Here is a 15,898-nt window from a genome sequence, read left to right as displayed (position 1 = left end):
GCCAATTTAATGTTTATTGAATGGAATACTGTACATTGAACTTGGCTACTGGCTTTGTGGCTGCCTGGAAAAAAGCTCAACATTTAGCTATTTTTTTAGTTTTGAGATTACTTGCCAATCCCTTTAAATACTGTAATAAATGTTATGTTTGAATCCTTGCTAAACTATCTTTCTCTTTCCAGCAGTTTTGGTACTTTGGCCAAGAACAAGTCACAATACCGTTTAAATGCCTGTACCATAACATTTTTGTTGTTTACTTGGTAGGGTTGAAAAGCCAGATGGGTCAGGTATATTAATCGGCTATGTTCCATACATGCCTACAAAGACTTTGATTAGGTGATTAGGGGTATTCAATGTATGACTAGTCTTGATTCTGAATTGTACCTGAACTGTATACAGAACGCTGTTGTTTATCTCCTTAGTTATACATATAAGAGTATTTGCTTAATTATAAAATTAATTGTTATAAAATGCTGTTTGCAGAAGCCTGCTCTCAATCAGAGGGCCTGACCTCACGTGGCCCATCCATTGCTATGTTGAACGTAGGTGCATTTTCTTTCCTACGATGGCTGCCGCTCGCTGTATCAGAGCTGTTTTGCTGAGGATGTCAGAGTTCAGTATGAGGCTCCTAATGCCTGCTGCCCTCTCATGCCAGTGGTGGAGTTAACCTCATTTGACATGGCATGTAGAGAACTTTGGAAATACGTTAGTTAGAGAAAATGAGACAGTGACATGTTTTTAAAGACCCATGATTATACTCTGTCTTGGCACTGAACGTATTGAATGTACAGTATATGCTGCAGAAGGAGAGTATAATCTCTCTCCCCCTTCACCCACTTTGATGATCATCTGGCTGGTTGATAGATTTCCTTCTCCGTGGAGCTCTGGGACTGTGTAGAAGTGTGGCACCTCTGTGGGCTGTAGCTCCATGCAGGGAGAGAGGGAGGGAAGATTGCATCTGGCAGCACTGAGCAGGGTCTGGGGCTCACCATCAGATATCGTTCACCACTGTCATTACCATCCAAATGATTGAGGGCTCTCAAATGCAGATGTGAGGGAATTAAAATATAACTAACATATACAGTGCATTCTGAAAGTATTCAGACCCCTTGACTTTTTCCACATTTTGTTACAGCCTTATTCTAAAATGGATTCAATAAAAATGCTCCCTCATCAATCTACACACAATACCCCATCATGACAAAGCGAAAACAGGTTTTTAGAAATTGTTGCAAATTTATATAAATAAACAAAACAGAAATACCTTATTTACATAAGTATTCAGACCCTTTGCTATGAGACTCAAAATTGAGCTAAGGTGCATCCTGTTTCCCATTGATCATCCTTGAGATGTTTCCACAACTTGATTGGAGTCCACCTGTGGTAAATTCAATTGACTAGACATGATTTGGAAAGGCACCCACCTGTCTATATAAGGACCCACAGTTGACAGTCAGTTGACAGTCCAAGCCATGAGTTCCGAGACAGGATTGTGTCGATGCACAGATCTGGGGAAGGGTACCAAAACATTTCTGCAGCATTGAAACTCCCCAAGAATACAGTGGCCTCCATCATTCTTAAATGGAAGAAGTTTGGAACCACCAAGACTCTTCCTAGATCTGTCCGCCCTTCCAAACTAAGCAATCGGGGGAGAAGGGCCTTGGTCAGGGAGGTGACCAAGAACCCGATGGTCACTCTGACAGAGCTCCAGAGTTCCTCTGTGGAGATGGGAAAACCTTCCAGAAGGACACCCATCTCTGCAGCACTCCACCAATCAGGCATTTAAGGTAGAGTGGCCAGAAGGAAGCCACTCGTCAGTAAAATGCACAACAGCCCGCTTGGAGTTTACCCAAAGGCACCTAAAGGACTCTCAGACCATGAGAAACAAGATTCTCTGAAGTGTCACGTCTGGAGGAAACCTGGCACCATCCCTACGGTGAAGTATGGTGGTGGCAGCATCATACTGTGTGGATGTTTTTCAGCAGCAGGGACTGGGAGACAAGTCAGGATCGAGGAAAAGGTGAACAGAGGGAGATCCTTGATGAAAACCTGTTCACCTTCCAACAGAACAATGGCCCTAAGCACACAACCAAGACAACACAGGAGTGGCTTCGGGACAAGTCTCTGAATGTCCTTGAGTGACCCAGCCAAAACCCGGACTTGAACCCAATCGAACATCTCTAGAGAGACCTGAAAATAGCTATTTAGCGACGCTCCCCATCCAACCTGACTGAGCTTGAGAGGATCTGCAGAGAAGAATGGGAGAAACTCCCCAAATACAGGTGTGCCAAGCTTGTAGCGTCATACCCAAGAAGACTTAAGGCTGTAATCGATGCCAAATGTGCTTCAACAAAGTACTGAGTAAAGGGTCTGAATTCTTATGTAAATGTGATATTTGAGGGGGGTTTTTTGCAACAAAAAAAATTACAACCAGTTTTTGTTTTGTCATTATGGGGTATTGTGTGTAGATTGATGAGGGGGAAAAACAATTTAATCAATTTTAGAATAAGGCTGTAACGTAACAACATGTGGAACAAGTCAGAGGGTCTGAATACTTTCCAAATGCACTGTAGCTTGGGCTTTTAGCCCTGGAAATGTTCAGCAATGAAAAACCTACTCAACCAAACAGCAGTAAACAACCAGAGTGTAGAGGAATATTCTAAAAACTATCTTTCCTTATTGTAGCTCACAACTATTGTTACGGCCATTTAAAAACGTTATTTCCTTATACCGTTGTACTGTAAATATACCTTGTCAACCACTCCTCTGAATGTGTTAATGTGCAAAGGAATTACTGAAGTGGGTGGCTTGTAAATGTTCATCCTATGTTCTTCTTTTGAACAGAAAATGGTAGATTTCTTTGAGAGAGATTAGAATCACAATTCCTTTGTTTCATCCAATGCATGCCAAGTAATTTAATACAACAGTTCCTAAGGCAGCTTCGCAAAGCAGTTAGTTCAACTTAGTTCTCAATTTAGTTCAACCAATCTTTAGGGAATAGCGGATCTCTCTAGCATAATCTGCCTGCAGCAGATACACACAGTATCTGACATTATATCCACACATTGAATTAAAAAAAACACTGCCATCAATTCCTGGGAATCTTAGTAATCAAGATAAACTGAGTGATCAAATAACAGTTTTTACAACCTTTCAAAATTACTTTCGTAAATATTTCCAACATATTTCCAAATATCAAGACCACAGGCAGACTCCTATTGCAGATATAGCCTATCTAAGTAGCCACAATTGTGTTGTATATTTTCATTATGCCGAGGGTAGACTTGATACTGGTGTTGAGTAGGTTAGAGCCACTCCATTGGTAAATTATTATATATCCCGTAATGAGGACACAACCAAAGTAATCTCCATGCATTTGGCTTATTCCACTGAAGTGCCTCATGTCCAATCTGTGAAACAGTATAATCCAGTTACTTTGAACACTTTGTTAAAAGCAGTTGTGTTGCTAATTGTTATAGGTTTGGCCTGGGAAATAGGGGGATGTAGTCCTCGATCATTTTAAAGGAAATTAAGAGATAAAAGCACAGGTGTACAGGTATGTATAGTCAATACATGTATTTCTTGTTAGTCAAAAATTGACATTCAACATTGTTACATTAGTGCCATGCATAAGGGACTTGTGAGACATTTGGAATCTTTCAGTGAATAATACTGTCATGTAAATGCTGCCTCAGCAACATCCTGATGGACAGTGTTTGTCTCCAACAGTGTGTCAAAAACTTTCAAATATCATAAACACACAATCACAAAGGCAGGTAAAACAGATCAGGGTGACAGCACCCCCCCCCCCCTGTCCGTCCGTCCGTCCTACCTGGGCGCGTATCTGGTTGACCAGGGTGCTGGCAGTGGAAGTCGGCTATGAGGGCTGGGTCCAGGATGTCTCTAGCGGGGACCCAGCACCTCTCCTCCGGGCCGTAACCCTCCCAGTCTACCAGGTACTGGAAACCCCTGCCACGTGGTCGAACACTCAGGAGTCGTCTTACCGTGTTTGCCGGATGACCATCGATGAAACAGATGGAAACAGAAGACAGAGGGCTGTGAGACATGGGCTTAACCCTAGTGTCACATCTGCTCCTGCCATGCCCTCTAGTGCTCATCCGGTGTCTCCTTGACCTGCCGCCGCTCTCTCCCTCTCCCTCTCTGTGTGTGTGTGTGTGGGATTGTGTGGGTGGAGACAGGTGTGCTGGAGTCAGAGCAGATCCCCACCAGCTGCAACCTGTTCCATAATCAAGACCTCTACAAATACTCAGTCCTGCCACTTCCACACTGCCAGATCGTAATCTCTGCCCAGTCAGTCCATGTTTCTAGCCGTTTGTTCCTGTTGTCCTGTTGTGCCTGTTTTCCCTTGCCTGACGCTGTTTTCCTCTCCGCTACAGTTCTGCCCGCTCTGACTCTGGTCCTTGTCTCCAGTCCGACTTCTCGTCAGTCCTGCTACTCTGTCCTGGATTCCCCACTCTATGCTCCCTTCGATTCCCCTCTGGACCTGCTTACCCTGTCCCCACACCTCTCGCTCCAGCCTCACCCTCCGCACCTGGTTTCCAGCAACCCGCCCGAGCTTCCCCTGGCCTGCTTTCAATCTTCCCCCCATGTTTCAATAAATACCTTGGTTACCTCATCCCAGTCTCCTTGTCTGAGTTTGCTCTTGGGTTTACCTGTTCCGCTCCGCATGACACCTAGATACATGGAAAGGGAGGTGAATACGGAGGGTAACAAAAGATGAACAGCAGTGGGGCTAATAACTCTAGAGATGGGGAACGGGCCGATGAACCGGGGGGAAAATTTACGGGAGTCCACCCGGAGGGGCAGGTCCTGGGTGGAGAGCCATACCCTCTGCCCGAGCCAATAGCGTGGAGCAGGGGTCCGGTGGAGATCCGCTTGTCGCCTATACCTGGAAGTGGTCTTCAACAGAGCAGTCCGGGCTCTTTTCCAGGTACGGCAACAGCGGCGTATTAACATCTGGGCAGAGGGATTGCTGACCTCCTCCTCTTGCTCGGGGAAGAGCGGAGGCTGGTATCCCAGGGCACACTCGAAGGGCGCGAGACCCATGGCAGAGCAAGGAAGGGTGTTGCGAGCATACTCGACCCATACCAGTTGCTGACTCCAGGTGGTAGGGTTGGCGGAGACTAGGCAGCGAAGGGTTGTCTCCAAGTCCTGGTTGGCTCGCTCCGACTGGCCGTTGGACTGGGGGTGGAATCAGGAGGACAGACTGGCCCGATGACCCAATGAGTGTGCAGAACCCCTTCCAGAACTGGGACGAGAACCACGGACCCCGGTCAGAGACCATGTCTACCGGGAGTCCGTGGATCCGGAAGACGTGCTTCACCATAAGCTGGGCAGTCTCCTTGGCCGAGGGTAGTTTGGGGAGAGGAATGGAGTGGGTGGCTTTGGAAAATCGGTCGACCACAGTCAGGATGGCAGTGTTGTCCTCAGACGGAGGAAGACCTGTGACGAAATCGAGGGATATATGGGACCAGGGACGATGAGGGACAGGCAATGGTTGGAGAACACCAGCCGGAGCTTGCCAAGGAGTCTTGTTCTGGGCGCAGGCTGTGCAGTCGGCGACAAAAGCGGCGACATCCGGAACCATGGTAGGCCACCAGAAGCGTTGTCGCATGAAGGACAGGTTGCGACGAGAGTCTGGGTGACAGGCTAGCCTGGAGGAATGGGCCCACTCCAGGACTGCGGAGTGGACAGTGTCAGTGGTTATCTGGGCCCCCCCCCCAGGGTTTGGCGGGGACTGCTGCGCCTCCTGGACTGGTTTCCCTATACCCCAGCTGAGTGCTGTCGCCAGGCACGAGGTGGGAAGGATGGTCTTGGGCTCTGGAGAGGTAGTCGTGGGGTTATAGCGGCGAGACAGGGCATCCGGCTTGACGTTCTTGGACCCCGGCTGGTAGGAGAGGGAAAAGTTGAACCGGGTAAACAGCAGGGCCCATCTCGCTTGCCTGGAGTTTAGGCACTTAGCGGTGCAGAAATGCTTCAGGTTTGAGTGGTCAGTCCACACAATGAATGGATGTTCTGCCCCCTCAAGTCAGTGCCTCCATTCCTCCAGCGCCATCTTCACTGCGAGGAGCTCCCGATTCCCTACATCGTAATTCCTCTCCGTGGCGTTGAGGCGGTGGAAGAAAAAGGAGCAGGGATGCAGCTTAAAGTCCCGAGCAGAACGTCCGACATCCGAAGCATCGGCCTCCACCACAAATTGATTTGAAGGGTTCGAATGAACCAGGATCGGAGCCGTGGTGAAGCAGTGTTTAAGGTTCCGGAACGCCCGGTCAGCGGCCGGGGACCATGTGAACGGAACCTTGGTAGAGGTGAGGGCAGACGGGGGAGGCCAGGGTGCTGTAACCCCGGATAAAGCGACGATAAAAGTTTGCGAACCCCAGGAAATATTGCAGCTGCACCCTGGACGTAGGCTGAGGCCAATCCACCACCGCTTTCACCTTCTCAGGGTCCATCTGGACACTCCCAGCAGAGTTGATGTAGTCCAAAAAGGGAATGGTGGAGCGATGGAACTCACACTTTTCTGCCTTGACAAACAACTGGTTCTCCAGAAGGCGCTGGAGAACCTGTCGTACATGGAGCACGTGTTCCTGGGGGGAGTGGGAGAAGACGAGGATGTCGTCAATGTAGACGAAGATGAAGCGGTTCACCATTTCGTGGAGAGCATCGTTCACCAGAGCATGAAACACGGCAGGGGCGTTGGTGAGGTAAAAGGGCATGACCAGATATTCGTGGTGGCCGCTGGCCGTGTTGAAGGCGGTCTTCCACTCGTCCCTCTCTCGTATCCGCACCAGGTGGTTGGCGTTTCGTGGATCCAGCTTGGAGAAGACCGTGGCCCTCTGGAGCGGCTCAAAGGCTGAGGAAAGAACCCTGAGCCAGCGGGAGAGGAGGGGGGACGGATAAATCCTGTAGCTAAGGAGTCCCCAATGTAGTTCTACATAACCTTGGGCTCTGGTCCCAACAGCGAGTGCAGACATCCCCGTGACGGCGTGGTGCCAGGGAGAAGGTAAATCCGGCAGTCATAGGGGTGGTGCGGTGGAAGGGAAATGGCCCGGGCCTTGCTGAACACCTCCCGGAGATCCTGGTACTCCGCAGGAGTATTGACTCGGCCCCAGAGTCAATGAGGACCCGAACAGTGTTTCTGTTCATAGTTGAGGCAGCGTAGACCTTATAGCTGAATAGATTATTTCAGACAGATGTCAAAATACAAACTCTTGCAGGTGTAATAAATACATAGAAAGAACGAAGAATAACTCCAAGAAATTACTCTGTAATGAACTGAACTAGGCTATGTCTTCATAGTAATTTGGCCATTCAGGAAGAGCTCTAAGGCTCTCAATGTCTTTGAGTACCCTGAGGAAAGTCCTGCTCTCTTGCTGTGCCTCTCACATTCTGTAAGGCCTTTATGCCCCGTGGCAGCTCACAAGACAATGTATGTTTTTGATACAGTACCTGTCAAAAGTTTGGTCACACCTATGTAACAGTTTAACTTCCGTCCCTTTCCTCACCCCTACCTGGGCTTGAACCAGGGACCTTTTGCACACATCAACAACTGCCTCCCACTAGGCATCGTTACCCATCGCGCCACAAAACCGCAGCCCTTGCAGAGCAAGGGGAACAACTACTCAAGGTCTCAGAGCGAGTGACGTCGCCGATTGAAACGCTATTAGTGTGCACCTCGCTAACTAGCTAGCCATTTCACATCGGTTACACCTACTCATTCAAAGGTTTTTATTTTTTATTTTATTATTTTCTACATTGTAGAATAATATTGAAGACATCACAACTATGAAATAACACATATGGAATCAGGTAGTAACTAAAAAAGTGTTAAACAAATCCAAATATATTTTATATTTGAGACTCTTCAAAGTAGCCACCCCTTGCCTTGATGACAGCTTTGCACACTCTTGGCATTTTCTCAACCAGCTTCATGAAGTAGTCAATTAAACAGGTGTGCTTTGTTAAAAGTTAATTTGTAGAATTTCTTTCCTTCTTAATGTGTTTGAGCCAATCAGTTGTGTTGTGACAAGGTAGGGGTGGTATACAGAACATAGCCCTATTTGGTCAAATACTAATTCCATATTATGGAAAGAATAGCTCAAATAAGCAAAGAGAAACGACAGTCCATCATTACTTTAAGACATGAAGGTCAGTCAATCCAGAAAATGGCAAGAACTTTGAACATTTCATAGTTACCTCTGCTGCAGAGGATAAGTTCTTTAGAGTTACCAGCCTCAGAAATTGCCGCCCAAATAAATGCTTCACAGAGTTCAAGTAACAGACACATCTCAACATCAACTGTTCAGAGGAGACTGCGTGAATCAGGCCTTCATGGTCAAATTGCTGCAAAAAAACTACTAAAGGACACCAATAATAAAAAGAGAATTGCTTGGGTCAAGAAACACGAGCAATGGACATTAGACCAGTGGAAATCTTTCCTTTGGTCTGATGAGTTCAAATCTGATATTTTTGGTTCCAACCGCCGTGTCTTTGTGAGACGCAGAGTAGGTGAACGGATGATCTCCGCATGTGTGGTTCCCACTGTGAAGCATGGAAGAGGAGGTGTGATGGTGTGGAATTCAAGGCACTCTTAACCAGCATGGCTACCACAGCATTCTGCAGTGATACGCCATCCTATCTGGTTTGGGCTTAGTGGGACTATCATTTATTTTTCCACAGGAAAATGACCCAACACACCTTCAGGCTGTGTAAGGGCTATTTGACCAAGAAGGAGAGTGATGGAGTGGTGCATCAGATGACCTGGCCTCCACAATCACTCAACCTCGACCCAATTGAGATGGTTTTGGATGAGTTGGACCACAAAGTGAAGGAAAAGCAGCCAACAAGTCCTCAGCATATGTGGTAACTCCGTCAAGACTGTTGGAAAAACATTCCAGGTGATGCTGGTTGAGAGAATGCCAAGAGTGTGCAAAGCTGTCATCAAGGCAAGGGGTGGCTACTTTGAAGTGTCTCAAATATAAAATATATTTGGATTTGTTGAACACTTCTTTGGTTACTACATGATTCCATCTGAGTTATTTCATAGATTTGATGTCTTCACTATTGTTCTACAATGTACAAAAGAGTAAAAATAAAGCAAAACTCTTGAATGAGTAGGTGTGTCCAAACTTTTGACTGGTACTGTATACAGTGGGGAGAACAAGTATTTGATACACTGCCGATTTTGCAGGCTTTCCTACTTACAAAGCATGTAGAGGTCTGTAATTTTTATCATAGGTACACTTCAACTATGAGAGACGGAATCTAAAACAAAAATCCAGAAAATCACATTGTATGATTTTTAAGTAATTCATTTGCATTTTATTGCATGACATAAGTATTTGATACATCAGAAAAGCAGAACTTAATATTTGGTACAGAAACCTTTGTTTGCAATTACAGAGATCATACGTTTCCTGTAGTTCTTGACTAGTTTTGCACACACTGCAGCAGGGATTTTGGCCCACTCCTCCCTACAGATCTTCTCCAGATCCTTCAGGTTTCGGGGCTGTCGCTGGGCAATACGGACTTTCAGCTCCCTCCAAAGATTTTCTATTGGGTTCAGGTCTGGAGACTGGCTAGGCCACTCCAGGACCTTGAGATGCTTCTTACGGAGCCACTCCTTAGTTGCCATGGCTGTGTGCTTCGTGTCGTTGTCATGCTGGAAGACCCAGCCACGACCCATCTTCAATGCTCTTACTGAGGGAAGGAGGTTGTTGGCCAAGATCTCGCGATACATGGCCCCATCCATCCTCCCCTCAATACGGTGCAGTCGTCCTGTCCCCTTTGCAGAAAAGCATCCCCAAAGAATGATGTTTCCACCTCCATGCTTCACGGTTGGGATGGTGTTCTTGGGGTTGTACTCATACTTCTTCTTCCTCCAAACACGGCGAGTGGAGTTAGACCAAAAAGCTATATTTTTGTCTCATCAGACCACATGACCTTCTCCCATTCCTCCTCTGGATCATCCAGATGGTCATTGGCAAACTTCAGACAGGCCTGGACATGCACTGGCTTAAGCAGGGGGACCTTGTGTGCGCTGCAGGATTTTAATCCATGACGGCGTAGTGTGTTACTAATGGTTTTCTTTGAGACTGTGGTCCCAGCTCTCTTCAGGTCATTGACCAGGTCCTGCCGTGTAGTTCTGGGCTGATCCCTCACCTTCCTCATGATCATTGATGCCCCACGAGGTGAAATCTTGCATGGAGCCCCAGACCGAGGGTGATTGACCGTCATCTTGAACTTCTTCCATTTTCTAATAATTGTGCCAACAGTTGTTTCCTTCTCACCAAGCTGCTTGCCTATTGTCCTGTAGCCCATCCCAGCCTTGTGCAGGTCTACAATTTTATCCCTGATGTCCTTACACAGCTCTCTGGTCTTGGCCATTGTGGAGAGGTTGGAATCTGTTTGATTGAGTGTGTGGACAGGTGTCTTTTATACAGGTAACGAGTTCAAACAGGTGCAGTTAATACAGGTAATGAGTGGAGAACAGGAGGGCTTCTTAAAGAAAAACTAACAGGTCTGTGAGAGCCGGAATTCTTACTGGTTGGTAGGTGATCAAATACTTATGTCATGCAATAAAATGCAAATTAATTATTTAAAAATCATACAATGTGATTTTCTGGATTTTTGTTTTAGATTCCGTCTCTCACAGTTGAAGTGTACCTATGATAAAAATTACAGACCTCTACATGCTTTGTAAGTAGGAAAACCTGCAAAATCGGCAGTGTATCAAATACTTGTTCTCCCCACTGTATATCAACTGCAGGCTGCTATTAATAGTGGAGGCTGGTGACTTGAACATTACCAATTTATTTACCCTGACCAGATAGACAGGGCGCATAGTCTGTATGCAGCTGCTATTATTAGCAGCCTACAGTTGATCAGACTGAAAGATCATCTCGTTTTTATCCATACAGAATGTCAGAGCTCTAATGTTTGGGTGTAGCCTAGGCTGCTGCAACATTTATGTAATGAGTTTTTGCTTGTGTCTGTGATTATGCATTTTCACCTTTACTAAATAAATACCGGAGGAAAGTGGAAAGACTACTTGAGAGCGCGCAAAAAAATGTGCTGCATCAACCTCTCTTTTTAAACTCACATTTAGTGGATGATGCGATAAAATCCTTCTGATTGATTTCAACAGTGAAGGCTCCTCAGAAGAGGAAGGGGAGGACCATCCTACTCAGTGAATTTCAGAAACATTAAAATGTTAGCCTTTTAGATAAAACTATACTAAATATGTTTACATGTCACCAAATACCTGGTTATAACACACTTTTTTTGCAATGAAGGTCTACAGTTGTCTCAACAACACACAGCGTTTCCACGTCCTCCTCTGGCTACATTGACTTCAATACAAAACATAAGAGGCTCGTAAGCCTTAACCACTTTCATAGACCTACATGTTAATTATGACCACTTTCGGAGGACGTCCTCCAGCCAGTCAAAGCTTTGCAATATGAACTGAAATGTTGTCCATCCAATCATAGGTTTAGTATCAGAGAATGAACATAGTGGGGTGTATTGGGGTTGTGCCCCAGAGCATTATGGGGGTTCTATGCGTTGAGAAGCTTGGTGAGTTGGTGACATATTGGATTGAGATTGAGAGTGAGAGTGATATTTTAGCATTTTTAGGATATCATTCAATTGAAATTAGTTTCTTCAAACTACAGGAGACGGAGGAGGTAGATTATATATTGTTTTCTTGGTTTTATAACTTTATTTTTGTGTGGAGTTTATTTCAATTTGCCTTGCTAACTTTAGTAGCGAGTGCTAACGTTAGCTACCAGAGTGCCATTTTCTCAGCCAGAATGGCTAGCTAATGCTAACAAATCAAAATCAAATCGAATCAAATTTATTTATATAGCCCTTCTTACATCAGCTGATATTTCAAAGTGCTGTACAGAAACCCAGCCTAAAACCCCAAACAGCAGGCAATGCAGGTGTAGAAGCACGGTGGCTAGGAAAAACTCCCTAGAAAGTTCAAAACCTAGGAAGAAACCTAGAGAGGAACCAGGCTATGAGGGGTGGCCAGTCATCTTCTGGCTGTGCGAGTGGAGATTATAACAGAACATGGCCAAGATGTTCAAATGTTCACAAATGACCAGCATGGTCAAATAATAATAATCACAGTAGTTGTCGAGGGTGCAACAGGTCAGCACCTCAGGAGTAAATGTCAGTTGGCTTTTCATAGCCGATCATTGAGAGTATCTCTACCGCTCCTGCTGTCTCTAGAGAGTTGAAAACAGCAGGTCTGGGACAGGTAGCACGTCCGGTGAACAGGTCAGGGTTCCATAGCTGCAGGCAGAACAGTTGAAACTGGAGCAGCAGCACGGCCAGGTGGACTGGGGACAGCAAGGAGTCATCATGCCAGGTAGTCCTGAGGCATGGTCCTAGGGCTCAGGTCCCCCGAGAGAGAGAACGCAAGAAAGAGAGAAAGAGAGAATTAGAGAGAGCATACTTAAATTCACACAGGACACTGGAGAAATACTCCAGATATAACAGACTGACCCTAGCCCCCCGACACATAAACTACTGCAGCATAAATACTGGAGGTGTCACGTTCCTGACCTGTTTTCTGTTGTTTTGTATGTGTGTGATGGTCAGGGCGTGAGTTTTGGGTGGGCAGTCTATGTTTGCTGTTTCTATGTTGGTTTTGGGTTGCCTGGTATGGCTCTTAATTAGAGGCAGGTGTTTTGCGTTTTCCTCTAATTGAGAGTCATATTAAGGTAGGTTGTTCTCACTGTTTGTTTGTGGGTGATTGTCGCTGTGTCTGTGTATTTTGCACCACACGGTACTGTCTCGTCTCGGTCGTTCCTGTTTATGTGTTCCTCGTTTCATGTAAGTTCATAGTTTAGGTCTGTCTAGTTCGTTTTGTTATTTTGTTAATCATTCAAGTGTATTTCGTTTCGTGTTTTTCCGTCTTGTCAAATAAACATTATGTATTCATCACCCGCTGCACGTTGGTCAAATCCATGCTACTCCTCTTCTGATGAGGAGAAGGAGGAAGCGCGTTACAGAATCACCCACCAAACCCAGATCAAGCAGCGGGTTAATGGACAGCAACGACAGCGCACGAAGCAGGATTTATGGTCTTGGGAGCAAGTATTCAACGGAGAAGGACCCTGGGCTAAGGTGGGAGAGAATCGCCGCTCTCGGGAGGAGAAGGAGGCAGCCACAGCCCAGGAGCGCTGGTATGAGGAGGCAGCGCGGCGACGCGGTTGGGAGCCCGAGAGTCAGACCCAAAAATTTATTGGGAGGGGGCACACGAGGAGTGTGGCAAAGCCGGGTAGGATACCTGAGCCAACTCCCCGTGCTTACCGTGGAGTGAGAGAGCGTCGTACTGGTCAGACACCGTGTTATGCGGTAAAGCGCACGGTGTCCCCAGTACGCGTGCTTAGCCCAGTGCGGGCTATTCCACCTTGCCGCACTGGGAGGGCTAGGTTGGGCATCGAGCCAGATGTCATGAAGCCGGCCCAACGTATCTGGTCTCCAGTACGTCTCCTCGGGCCGGCATACATGGCACCAGCCTTACGAATGGTGTCCCCGGTTCGCCAGCATAGCCCAGTGCGGGCTATTCCACCTCGCCGCACTGGCAGGGCTACGGGCACCATTCAACCTGGTAAGGTTGGGCAGGCTCGGTGCTCAAGAGCACGTGTCCTCCTTCACGGTCCGGTATACCCGGTGCCACCTCCAAGTACCAGTCCACCGGTGGCAGCCCCCCGCACCAGGCTGTCTCTCCGGGTTCTCTCTCCAGCTGCTCCCACCTGTCCAGCGCTGTCAGAGCTTTCCTCCTCTCCAGCGCAGCCAGTGCCTATACCACGCACCAGGCCTACTGTGCGCCTCAGCAGGGCAGAGTCGGCCGTCTGCCCAGCGCCTTCTGCACTGCCTGTCTGCCCAGCGCCTTCTGCACTGCCTGTCTGCCCAGCGCCGTCTGAGCCATCTGTCTGCCCAGCGCCGTCTGAGCCATCTGTCTGCCCAGCGCCGTCGGAGCCATCTGTCTGCCCAGCGCCGTCTGAGCCCGTCTGCCCAGCGGCGCCTGAACTGCCCGTCTGCCCAGCGGCGCCTGAACTGCCCGTCTGCCCAGCGGCACCTGAACTGCCCGTCTGCCCAGCGGCGCCTGAACTGCCCGTCTGCCATGAGCCTGCAAAGCTGCCCGTCTGCCATGAGCCTGCAAAGCCGCCCGTCTGCCAAGAGCCTACAGAGCCTTCCGCCAGACCGGATCAGCCAGAGCCTTCCGCCAGACCGGATCAGCCAGAGCCTTCCGCCAGAGCGGATCAGCCAGAGCCTTCCGCCAGACCGGATCAGCCAGAGCCTTCCGCCAGACCGGATCAGCCAGAGCCTTCCGCCAGACCGGATCAGCCAGAGCCTTCCGCCAGACCGGATCAGCCAGAGCCGTCCAGCCAGGACCAGCCAGAGCCGTCCAGCCAGGACCTGCCAGAGCCGTCCAGCCAGGACCTGCCAGAGCCGTCCAGCCAGGACCTGCCAGAGCCGTCCAGCCAGGACCTGCCAGAGCCGTCCAGCCAGGACCTGCCAGAGTCCCTCAGCCAGGACCTGCCAGAGTCCCTCAGCCAGGACCTGCCAGAGTTCCTCAGCCCGGAGCTGCCGTCCCTCAGCCCGGTGCTGCCCCTTATCCCGGTGCTGCCCCTTATCCCGGTGCTGCCCCTTATCCCGGTGCTGGCCCTTATCCCGGTGCTGCCCCTTCATTTAGGTGGTTTTAGTTGGAGGGTGGTCATTGGGAGGGGGATACAGAAGCGGGGAGTGACTATGGTGGTGTGGGGACAGCGTCCGGAGCCTGAGCCACCACCGTGGTCAGATGCCCACCCAGACCCTCCCCTGGACTTTGTGCTGGTGCGCCCGGCGTTCGCACCTTGAGGGGGGGGTTCTGTCACGTTCCTGACCTGTTTTCTGTTGTTTTGTATGTGTGTGATGGTCAGGGCGTGAGTTTTGGGTGGGCAGTCTATGTTTGCTGTTTCTATGTTGGTTTTGGGTTGCCTGGTATGGCTCTTAATTAGAGGCAGGTGTTTTGCGTTTTCCTCTAATTGAGAGTCATATTAAGGTAGGTTGTTCTCACTGTTTGTTTGTGGGTGATTGTCGCTGTGTCTGTGTATTTTGCACCACACGGTACTGTCTCGTCTCGGTCGTTCCTGTTTCCTGTAAATGCAAATTAATTATTTAAAAATCATACAATGTGATTTTCTGGATTTTTGTTTTAGATTCCGTCTCTCACAGTTGAAGTGTACCTATGATAAAAATTACAGACCTCTACATGCTTTGTAAGTAGGAAAACCTGCAAAATCGGCAGTGTATCAAATACTTGTTCTCCCCACTGTATATCAACTGCAGGCTGCTATTAATAGTGGAGGCTGGTGACTTGAACATTACCAATTTATTTACCCTGACCAGATAGACAGGGCGCATAGTCTGTATGCAGCTGCTATTATTAGCAGCCTACAGTTGATCAGACTGAAAGATCATCTCGTTTTTATCCATACAGAATGTCAGAGCTCTAATGTTTGGGTGTAGCCTAGGCTGCTGCAACATTTATGTAATGAGTTTTTGCTTGTGTCTGTGATTATGCATTTTCACCTTTACTAAATAAATACCGGAGGAAAGTGGAAAGACTACTTGAGAGCGCGCAAAAAAATGTGCTGCATCAACCTCTCTTTTTAAACTCACATTTAGTGGATGATGCGATAAAATCCTTCTGATTGATTTCAACAGTGAAGGCTCCTCAGAAGAGGAAGGGGAGGACCATCCTACTCAGTGAATTTCAGAAACATTAAAATGTTAGCCTTTTAGATAAAACTATACTAAATATGTTTACATGTCACCAAATACCTGGTTATAACACACTTTTTTTGCAATGAAGGTC

The sequence above is a fragment of the Salvelinus alpinus genome, chromosome 19, assembly GCF_045679555.1.
Source record: "Salvelinus alpinus chromosome 19, SLU_Salpinus.1, whole genome shotgun sequence".
Classification (NCBI taxonomy): Eukaryota; Metazoa; Chordata; class Actinopteri; order Salmoniformes; family Salmonidae; genus Salvelinus; species Salvelinus alpinus.
This window is presented reverse-complemented; position numbering follows the sequence as displayed.